This window comes from Branchiostoma floridae, chromosome 2, assembly GCF_000003815.2.
Source record: "Branchiostoma floridae strain S238N-H82 chromosome 2, Bfl_VNyyK, whole genome shotgun sequence".
In the NCBI taxonomy this organism is placed as follows: domain Eukaryota; kingdom Metazoa; phylum Chordata; class Leptocardii; order Amphioxiformes; family Branchiostomatidae; genus Branchiostoma; species Branchiostoma floridae.
In genome coordinates, this window is record NC_049980.1 from 34891522 (window position 1) to 34902519 (window position 10998).

Consider the following 10998-nt stretch of genomic DNA (forward strand, 5'->3'; position numbering starts at 1 on the left):
TGGCTATATGAGTCGTGAAATGACAGTCCAAGATTTGCATTTGCCATTTACAGGGTCCATTTGTCCTTATGAATTAATAATGATGTAAAATGCAACACGTTCTCGTCCTGTTAGTACATTTCACAGACGCCTTGATTAACGTGTGGTATCTGCAGGACTTATAATTAAGTTAAGACACCAACCATACCAAATGTTTGTGACACATGGGATTGATACTTTTGTAGCTAGAAGGAGAAAACTAGCGCATGCATTTGTACAACGCATCGCCACATCTAAAAACAACATTATCTCCCGATTATTCCACTCAGATGCCTTCTTCCATAGCAAATTCTGGACACACTATGTGAATCTTGTTTACAAAAGCCCGGCTAATTTAACTTTTTTTATTGTACATAAAGTGTATGTGTATTGTTGTATTGTATGTTTTTATGTGATATTGGCCAAGAGCCTGAAATAAAGTTGAAATGATACCAACAGTGTGCAGAACTCCATATTTATATACACATGTACGTAAAATGATGGTGATGTAGACAAAACGGGCCTCTGTTATCTGTGAAAAACCCTGAGAGGCCACAAGACACACAGATACAGAACTACGCAAATATAAGCCATTGGATTGATCTATGCAGACAAAATATGCTCCACTGCACCCAGCAGGATAACCCTTGAGGGACCCCAGTTCCGCTGTAATCGCGTTACCTGAAACCCCTAGAGGGGCCCCAGGCCGGTATGATCGCACTGCCTGGAGTCGTGACGCGCGAACACTACAGCATGTTACCAGCATTAACACAGATTCCACCCACCCAACGATTTTCACATATGGAAATCCATGAAATATCTTTATGCACTTTATGTCATTTTATAACGATATATTTAGTGTTAGCCTTGCTTTAAATGCTTAAGTATGTACATGCTTAAGTATGTAAACCTGTATTAGGGGCCACCTCTACAGAGGGGCCACCTGTCCATAGTAGCCACTTTTTGTCGGTCCCTTGGGTACTTTATCTACAAGTTACCACCTCTATACAGAGGCCACCTGTCTATAGTGGCCAAATTTGTCCGGTCCCTTGAGTGGCCGCTATAGACAGGTTTGACTGTATACACAATTGAGTCAGTGATAGCATCTCTCTCTCTCTCTCTCTCTCTCTCTACCCCTCTCTCTCTCTCCCCTCACCCTCTCTCCCTCTCTCTCTCTCTCTCTCTCTCTCTCTCTCTCTCTCTCTCTCTCTCTCTCTCCTCCTCTCCTCCTCTCCCTCTCTCTCTGTGCATGAATCCGAAATATAGTGAATGTTATCTGAAACATCTGACCGTTTCCAACATCATATCCAGTTGCTTGAGTAACTGCTTTTTGGCATGTCTTATACCTGGATGTCCAACCTTCATCGATGCACGCGTGGCTTACCTTGGGAGGGTCCATGAGCCCGTACCGTACGGACAGGTAAGACCCCCCCCCCCCCAGCTCACCTTGGGAGGATCCATGAGCCCGTACCGTATGGCCAGGTACGTCATACGGACGAACCCCAGCGTTATCAGGGACCCGACAATGACGGCCACCTGTGTCCAGAAGTCATTAAAGTCGACTATGACATCATCCAGAGTCATAATGGAAGCCGGCCGTACGCCGTACGTTACAAGACGAGGCTTCCTCGGCGAATCCGGAATGGTGCGGATGTTAGAATAGCCCTGCTCTAGACCGGAGCACGTCGCATTTCCTGGGAAACCATGTCTGACGCCAAGCTCAGTCTGCAGACAATCTGCAAGCTTCCCTCCTGCAAGCTACCCGACATGGCGCAATGATACAACCGTGGAATATTAACGTTATCAAGTGTGTGCTGATGTACTGGACTACGCTGATATACCCTACTATAGAAGCGATGCTGTGTTACATTCTAACCAAAGCGCGGGGACAACACAGGTGGTCCCGTGGGGACACAACACTGTGTAATGGGCTAATGATGCAACACAAATCAAAGAAGGGCGCTAGTAATGCCAGATTTATATCGTACAGACTGCTGAAAAGCTTGCAGTCTTCTCCATGCTTCCATTCCTTCCCTGAAGTGGTTTGTTCTAAACCCAGGTTGGAACGTGACACGACTCTCGAACAGGTCACACCTGCATCGCCATTATGTCTGTGTTGTCGTTTGACGAATCGGTAATGTCCACATCAGTAAGGTTCGGTCCTGCTGTTAGTTCACGTGAACCGCACGTCAGGCCTTCCCCTGTCATTAACTCTCACCTGTGTCGTGTCTGTTTCAAGGGATAGGTGAGGTGAGGTGAGGTGTGTCGTGGAGAAATGCGTCGGGGAAATTTAACGTTGATGGGCCAAACAGCCGCTAGGGGGGAATAAGCCGCTAGGGGGAAAGAGCAGATTGCTATTTTAAGACTAAAACAAACTTAATTCAGCCAATTTGCAGCAAGGTATAACAGACTGCAATGTTGTTTCAGTATATCCATGTATGTATGTATGTATATATGTATGAATAAACCATTCTATAAGCCGCTAGGGGACCCAACATGCAAATATTTCGAGGTCTCCTCAAAATCAAAGACAGTCCAATATCGCGACAATCCGTCCCGACTTGTAGAAATCACAGACACACCCGGAAGCGTCCTGGCGGTGATAATAACAACCTCAGCAGCGCTCTGAATACGTAAGCGTGAGGCTCTATCGGGGTGGTTCTGCCGCGCACGGAGGACCTTACCAGCTTATTCATCAGCCTCGGCCGACAAGGAAGAAGTCAAACCCAACAGTAATGTACACGGAAATATCAGATACATCGATAGGCATCTGTATACCTCAATAACGTTAGTGGATCTACGTGTGTGTATACCCTTGTAATTAGCTTTCTGCCAGGAGTTTACAAATAAATCTATTCCATCATGCTAGATGCAGGGAAATGTCCAGGTAGGAAGGAAGAGGGGCGGGCATCGGAAAAGATGGGAGGATAATATCAGGGAATGGACAGACATGACAATAAGCATGAAACATTGAGAAAAACAGAAAACCAAGAAGGGTGTAGTAAACTGGTTGTCAGATTTTCCGTTGTGCCCCAACGGTCAAGTATTGCACGGCCGGGTGCAGAGCTTCTTCCGTCAATGTTGCATCGTCACTCTCCTGGAACGCCACTTTACGAACATATATACGGCACGGTGTATACACGCAAACACGACCGTATATACGTATACGAACGTGATGCATATACGGTATACAGCCTGGTATCCACATCTATTAGATATGTAGTCTCTTTCGCAATTATATGAACCCATAGACGAACACGGCCGTATATGTTTACTTATATACGAACATAGTGTATATACGCTGGTATCCTGTTTGGTCACATCAAATGTGTAGCTTTTCTTCTTTCCTTGCTCAAGACCTTGTTGCCGTTCTGTTGTGGATTTCGGCTGAGTGTCGAGCAGCACATTCAAACTCTTAAACTTAACAGAAATGGGACGCAGACATGCCGCAAGTGCGCACAGACGTGCCGCAATGGTGCCTCATATGGGAGCCCAGGCGTTAAAGGGGCATTCCACTCCAGAAGGGGGTGGCGTTTTCCAATCTATAATGTGTCAATGAATACATAATCAGCCGAATTTTGTGGACTTCACATTGCGCGATGTGTGTTTTGTAAAACAATATGACACTCACTAAACCCATGCAGACCCTACCCATGCATTCCCTATACGCATAGACACTTTTTTTGTCGTGCATAGTTTCGGAAGAAATGATCATGAGGATCGCCAAGCACACCGAGAAGGCAAATTGCTCATAAGAACACATAACAAGACTAGATTTCTTAGCGATCCTGAAATTAGCTTTGTAGCCTTACCTAAAAGTTTTGCATTGTATACAGCCGTAGAATTAATTCAATTAGAGGGTACTTGGGGAGTTAAGTAGAAAACTGAATGCTTTTGAGGCACGTGGAGCAACTGGGTACTTTATCGTATAATGTGAAGTAGTATGCATTTGTTACTTCCTAAAATTAATATCTATTTGAAAATAACACTCCCGTGTGGAGTGGGATGCCCCTTTAAGTATGCTCGGGGCAAAACGTAAAACGTAATAGCAGAAAGTAACATAAATAACACAGGATGTTGTATCCTAAGTGGCAGAGGGTACACATAAACAAATCATGTATGCCTTTTAGCTTGAAAGAAAGCCTAAAATATTCACATTAAATTCATTATCATAAGTCCTGTCTAGGGCCTTGCTGCTGTTCGGTTTGGATTTCAGTAGATTGTGCACGTGTGGCGGCACGTTTAAAATCCCAAATAAACTACTGATGGAGCGCAGACGTGTCCCAAGGGGACATGACTCGCCGCATAACATTAAGAAGAAGAAAACCAGACGTGCAACCCCAAAGCATACTCACGTTATCAGTGATGAAAATACACGCACATCCAAAATTCGTTTATGAGGCTTCGCTTCAATCAATGTATACAGAAATGTCAATATTGATCTATATCTATCGTTTGCGCGTCAGAATCAAGTTTGGTTCTACCTAAACTTAACGATACACGGCTTTGATATATGAGGTTCATCATGTGACCTAGACTACCTATGGTAATGACTCCACTTCTTAAGCTAAGGGCACAACCGCCGTACGTGCAAATACGTGCTGTCTACGTGCCAAAACGTGGGCAATCTTTTGTGATCCGTAAGTGGTAAGTACCGCTTCCGTACGCCTCCGAAGTGTTTGAAAGCACGCAAGCACGCCGTAGAACTTAACGTGGAGGCAAAACTTTATGTGCCATCGGGCTGCGGATTCGCCCCCTGTACGTGCCAGTACGTGCGACGCGCCTGCCCTGTACAGCCTGAACGTTTTCAGAAATACGTGGCGGACTTGGCCTCGCAAATAAACGTACGGACAAATTACACGTACGGCGGGTTGTGCCTTAAAGTTAGGGGCACAACCCGTCGTACATGCTTTTTATCCGTACGTTTTTTGGGAGGTCACGTCCGCAACGTTTCTCCGAAATCGTGGGGAAGGACTGGCAAGAGCAGGGAGGGAGTACGTCTCAACGCACGTCTCTCACACGGTTGCGCAAGCTAAGATGTAAGTACATGTATGTGGTTTGCACGCCACGTCTGGCCGTGAGCCGGTTGCGTGCATCGTTTGTTGCGTAAGTGGTAAGTGAGTTGTACGTATCTACAACGTATAATCTATGTGCGATTGCCCACGTTTTGGCACATAGACACCACGCAGTTGCAAGTATGGCGCGTTGTGCCCTTAGCTTAACACGAAGTGAGTGCGCCCCAAACTAACGATTCGCAGCCGGCCTTACAGCAGGGGTGTTGCTGTTTTCCCGCCGTTTTCACTGCTGCCAAATCGTCTAAATCAGCAGACGTCCAGCTTCGATGACGGGGAATCGACATTAGCATCATAAATCGTTTCTGATTGAGAAAAGAATCATTTTTCACCGCTAGGTGGCGCAATTTCACACAACACAGGTCCATGGGGGGCTCCGTGGTGTTGGAATGATCTGGAATATAATCGCCCGTCAGCAGACATACCTTCACAGAAGGAACAACTGTAATACGGCTGTTACTGCAGGCCTACATTGCACCTTCACACAATAACAACTGTAATACGGCTGTTACTACAGGCCTGCATTGCACCTTCACACAATAACAACTGTAATACGACTGTTACTGCAGGCCTACATTGCACCTTCACACAATAACAACTGTAATACGGCTGTTACTACGGGCCTTCATTGCACCTTCACATAAATTGTACAACAGACCTACCTTTACATACGAACTGCGCTATACATGCATCTATCTAATAGGTAATTACCTCATCTCGATGCTAATGAGGGCCTGAAGTTAATCAGCAGCACAAGGGCACAGCTGCCACAGCGCGACAGACGACAACATCGTGACGTATGAACCTGTCTGTTTTCAAAGGGAGAATGCTGCCGTGTCAGACGAACGTTAGCTATACTGATAAGTTGTCCGTAGTGTGTATGTTTGCATCCTCGATGGCATAGATGCAAATGTTCGGATGGTCGGTACTATCTATCGATCAATCTCGGAAAGCTCACGCGTTGTTGACAGGCCTCCATACTATATTTTCCAAACGAGCTCGGTGCAATGACGGTACAGTATGGCCCCTAACAGACTAAGTACTCTTGCTACAGGATGAAATAGTGACGTTTGCTAGGAGAAATTGGTCACCACATATTTGTCCAAAGTCCAAAGCTAAATGTTTTGCAGGTCAGCTCTCCTGGTAAATAACCATCCACCGAGTTCTACTATCTCTAACCGTTCAGAAAGGCCTAGTGGAGACCAAGGACGTCCTTGGGGAGACGATATCTTCTAACCTAGCTAGGTGCTATTGCGATAGACTCAGCAGTATACAATACGGTACGCCAAACGTACACGATCATTCGGCTACAATTCCCCAAACCGAAAGACCATGTATACGTAGCATGTATCTTTGCATACTTGATATAATCTGCACAAATGCTCTGAAGGTCGGTGCATGGTATCAACCCATCACTCTCACGCGCTATTTAATATTGACAACCCACCATACTACAGCCTAAACCAGCTTGGTACTATGGCTGATACGCCCAGCATTATATAGCACTTCCTATGCCATATGAAGCGTATGGTCTAATAGTATTTTTATTTGCATTCTTGATACAATAAATGCAGATGATCTAACAATACAAAACACTGTACAAGGCATCAATCCACTGTACAAGACATCAATCGTTCACCCTCACGCGCTGTTCACAGATTACGCATATATTTTCTACCCCAGCTTGGTGCTATGGCGATACTAATGCTACACACAGAGCCGTTTCCTACCTGTACGTACCTGAGGTGAGTATAACGCTACGCGCAGCCGTTCCCTACCTGTATGTACCTGAGGTGATACTAACGCTACACCAGCCGTTTCCTATCTGTACGTACCTGAGGTGAGTCTAACGCTACCCCCAGCCATTTCCTACCTGTACGTACCTGCGATGAGTCTAACGTTACACCCAACCATCGCCTACACGTACGTACCTGCGGTGAGTCTAACGTTACACCCAGCCGTTTCCTACCTGTACGTACCTGAGGTGATACTAACGTTACCCCCAGCCATCGCCTACACGTACGTACTAAGGTGAGTATAAAGCTACACCCAGCCGTTTCCTACCTGTACGTACCTGAGGTGAGTCTAACGCTACACACAGCCGTTTCCTACATCATGTACATGTACGCCGTACGTACCTGAGGTGAGTATGACGTTACACCCACCCTAACCCCAGCCGTACCTGTACGTACCTGCGGCGGGTCCAGCAGCCCGAAGCGGAAGGCCATGTACGCCGTACGTACCTGCGGTGAGTCTAACGCTACACCAGTCGTTTCCTACATCATGTACATGTACGCCGTACGTACCTGAGGTGAGTCTAACGTTACCCACAGCCGTTTCCTACCCGTACGTACCTGCGGCGGGTCCAGCAAACCGAATCGGAAGGCCATGTACGCCATGTAAACAAACCCCAGCGAGATCATGGTTCCCACAACCACCGCCACCACCGTCCAGTTGTCATCGAAATCCACCTCCGGCATGCATCCTTCCTTCTTCATGCACATGATGCGGTCCTGTCTACATCACCTAGCCACACGAAACAAACGCTGGGACGTCCGAAACGCCAACGCGCGGGAAAATTACCTTCTGTGGGGCCAAATAACAATATAGCTGGGATCTAGATGCCCAAAGATGCTGCGAAAATGAACCTTCGAGAATAGTGTAAACCAGTACAAGCCAGATTCATATCATACTATGGTTTCCACGGAGCCAATCAGCGCGCTCCATCCAGGCTATCACATGACGACACAACAAAATGGCGTACCAAACCCAGAATTGCCCATCAGGAGAGAGAACGTAATAGTATGAGGACGGCGGTACAGTGTCAAAAGGACACCGGTAAACTGAGCTGGATGATCTGTCACATGACTGTTACCACAGATAACTGAAAATACACTGTTATAGAGGCTGTGACACAGCTATGGCGGGAAATTCAGCTTTGAGATGGCTGGGTACCATTCATCTGTCAAAATATCCATCATTTCTTGGCTATAGTAATTTGTCAGCGTATCGCCAGATGGCGCTCTGGGGCAATAAAACAATATGTTTACTTGATTATATGGATGACATCCTCAGGAAATCCCAAAACTGATGCGAGCGTAGGAATAAAACCCGTTTGGCAGAAAAACCTCAATATGAAATAAGTGGTTTGAAAGATTGAGCAAATTAAAAAAACATAGAGTATAGAACACCGAACAATAGATTCTTAATTTTTGCTTTCACATTATTCTTTATTCTTCTTCTTTGACCTCAGACTTAACATTGGCATTATTATGTTTCACGATATTCATCTCTTTATGCTTCTTTTGCAGCTACTTCGTACGATAAAGCATGGTTAAAAATTTTTATGGGGGGGGGCGAAAATTGATGTGCACGTGGATGCCATTCTTCTAAGCAAACGAAAAAAATGACACAATGTCAAATTAGGACACAGATATAAGTGTACGTTTTCAGAGAGTGTACGTGTCGGTATATAACAATTATTTCGGCATATCTGCGGTTACCTTGATTTGCAGATTGTTGGTGGATTGACCCGTTTTTAATGAACTGAATCCTCACATCAGATCCGTTTTTAATGGGTTTCTGCGAACAGACTAAAATTGTTGCTATATGATTGTACCCATTGTGTTCATGGTGTGGAGTAACCACTGTTGTACCACTGCCAACAGGGGCCGTGCTAAGTGTGTGTAGAAGTGTCCAGACGCGTGTTAGAAAGAATGTGGAATCTCCCTTCGCCAGAGGCTGCGACTGCGCTGCGATGTCTCAGCGACCGAAGATGTGTCATTTCTGCGCCTTCCTGTACAAAACCGGGCCTCCTGCCGGCGGCACTACAAAGACGGGCCGAACCAATCACCACCTCGGGATGCCTCCATGACGTCATGAACCACGGATCCCACAGTTAAGTTCAGTTCATCCTCATATTCATAAGAGGTGCCACTAATAATATCAGACCGTGCATCTCTGTCTAGCATGGCGGTAAAATGGTATAATATAACAATATCGCAGAAAACATCCAAAATTTCTTCCTAAAACAGTCAGTCTACCCGAGCGATCCACAAAAAATCACGCCCTGAACATGTTGACTTGGGAAACAGCATAAATATTCCGCCTTCGTCCATTAGATACATCTTCAGCTGTCGTTTTGAGAGGGGCCGCTGGGGTTTTCGGGTTGCTAGAATGGCGATGGGCTGTTGTTAACGTTGCAATGTACAGCTATAGTGTGATAACCTAGTTCTATATATTCTGTTATATGTAATACACTGTACACAAGGCTATCATCTTACATACCGGGATTTACCTCAATGGACTTAAATAGCAAGTTCAAATACATTATGACATGTGAGAACCCCTGCTTGGTATACACAGGAAAAATGTATTATTTAAATGTCTAGAGACGCTAGAAATCCCTCCAATGGTTGTAAAAGACAATTTTCATTCCATACTTTTCACCCTTGTATCAAGTAGATTAGCCTCATAGAATTGCAGTATGTATCAGTAGGTGCCATACTCTGTACCTTGTACAATTGTTGCGCAATAAGGTTATCTTATATTGTTAACATAGTTTCCTGTTAATGTTGTATAGATTGTGTTACTTATGTTTCATTTTATTGTATATGGATTGTTACGGACTCCAGGAAGAATGGTGGAACAATACATCAGTGACAGGTATCCAAACAAAACAAAACAAAACAAAACAAACAAAATGTTGCAATGTTTGGCTTTTTATAAGGGTGGCTAGAAAGTAAACGGTACATTGCTTTAGGTAAGCACATCATCATCTTAACCATTTCAATACCCACAATGCAGCGTACATAACATGGGGCACACCACAAGATCTAAACTGCAGTGGTATCCGTGCTGATACCTTGCCAATAATACACAAACGGCAGGTCGGTGTGAGGTAAGGCTGGTAGGTAGGTTCTTATTAAAACATCTACTGATACGACTAGTGAGTAGGTTTTACACGGTTGGTTGGTTGGTATGATGCAAGACTGGAGTGTAGAGTTTTTGACAGTTTATCACGACGTTGGTTTGATGACAATTTTTACGACAGTCGAAGATTGATTTTACGACAGTCGAAGATTGATTTTGCGACAGTCGAAGACTGCATTAGTATCGAACGTCGCCTTGCTGAAGGTGACTTTCAGACGAGCTAAATCTCACGCACCGGTGTGGAAAATGTCAGGTGTGTGAGGATAATCCACCAAGGACGATAAACTGACGTATACACGGGGATTCCACCAAGAAGAAACTACTAAAAGAAAGAGTATTGAATAGTTTGTGAGATATGTAGAAATGATAACCCCCAAAAAATGGAAGTTTTGCTGCAGTACCAGCGTCAGCTGCAAGAAGCCAATAGATTACCAACTTGATCTCTGTGACTGCAGTCAGTTCAGCCATATGCATAAAAGTAGACAAAATTACTCCAACAAAGTCCACCCAAGAGACGATATTGTCTCCATATCCAGGGCGATTCACAGTTACAGTGGACACCCTGTCCATGGTGCTGACGAGCCGAGTGTGGTTATGGTGTCTGCCATCAGTCCGCTCCTTTGTAGTTGACACTGATCACACCACTCATCAGTTCAGTTCAGTTCAGTTCAGTTCATCCTCGTGGAGGTGACACCATCGACTCCACATGTTCCTATCCAGCATGCTCGAACGGAGCTCGCCGGCCTGTAAACCCGTGTCCTCCAGCAGTAGCTTCCTGAGTGTGACCGAAGGGCGGCCACGTCTGCGCGGCTCGCCTGGTTCCCAAAGCAAGACCTCTCTTGACATTTCCTCATGGCGCACTACACACATGCCCAATAACGCTTTCAAAGAACGACCATCTAGTCAACAGTGTTTGAAATTACACTCTCTAGTAGATACTCGTAACAAATAGATCAGTCATGGCCTCACTTCTCGA

General features: G+C 45.2%; 1 protein-coding gene across 1 annotated transcript in view; it reads right to left on the reverse strand.

Moving 5' to 3' along the window:
* The window catches only part of LOC118410241 (cation channel sperm-associated protein 1-like), a 17433-nt gene that overhangs the window by 3970 nt on the left and 2465 nt on the right, over nt 1–10998 (reverse strand). The gene's annotated exons all lie outside the window — the stretch shown is intronic.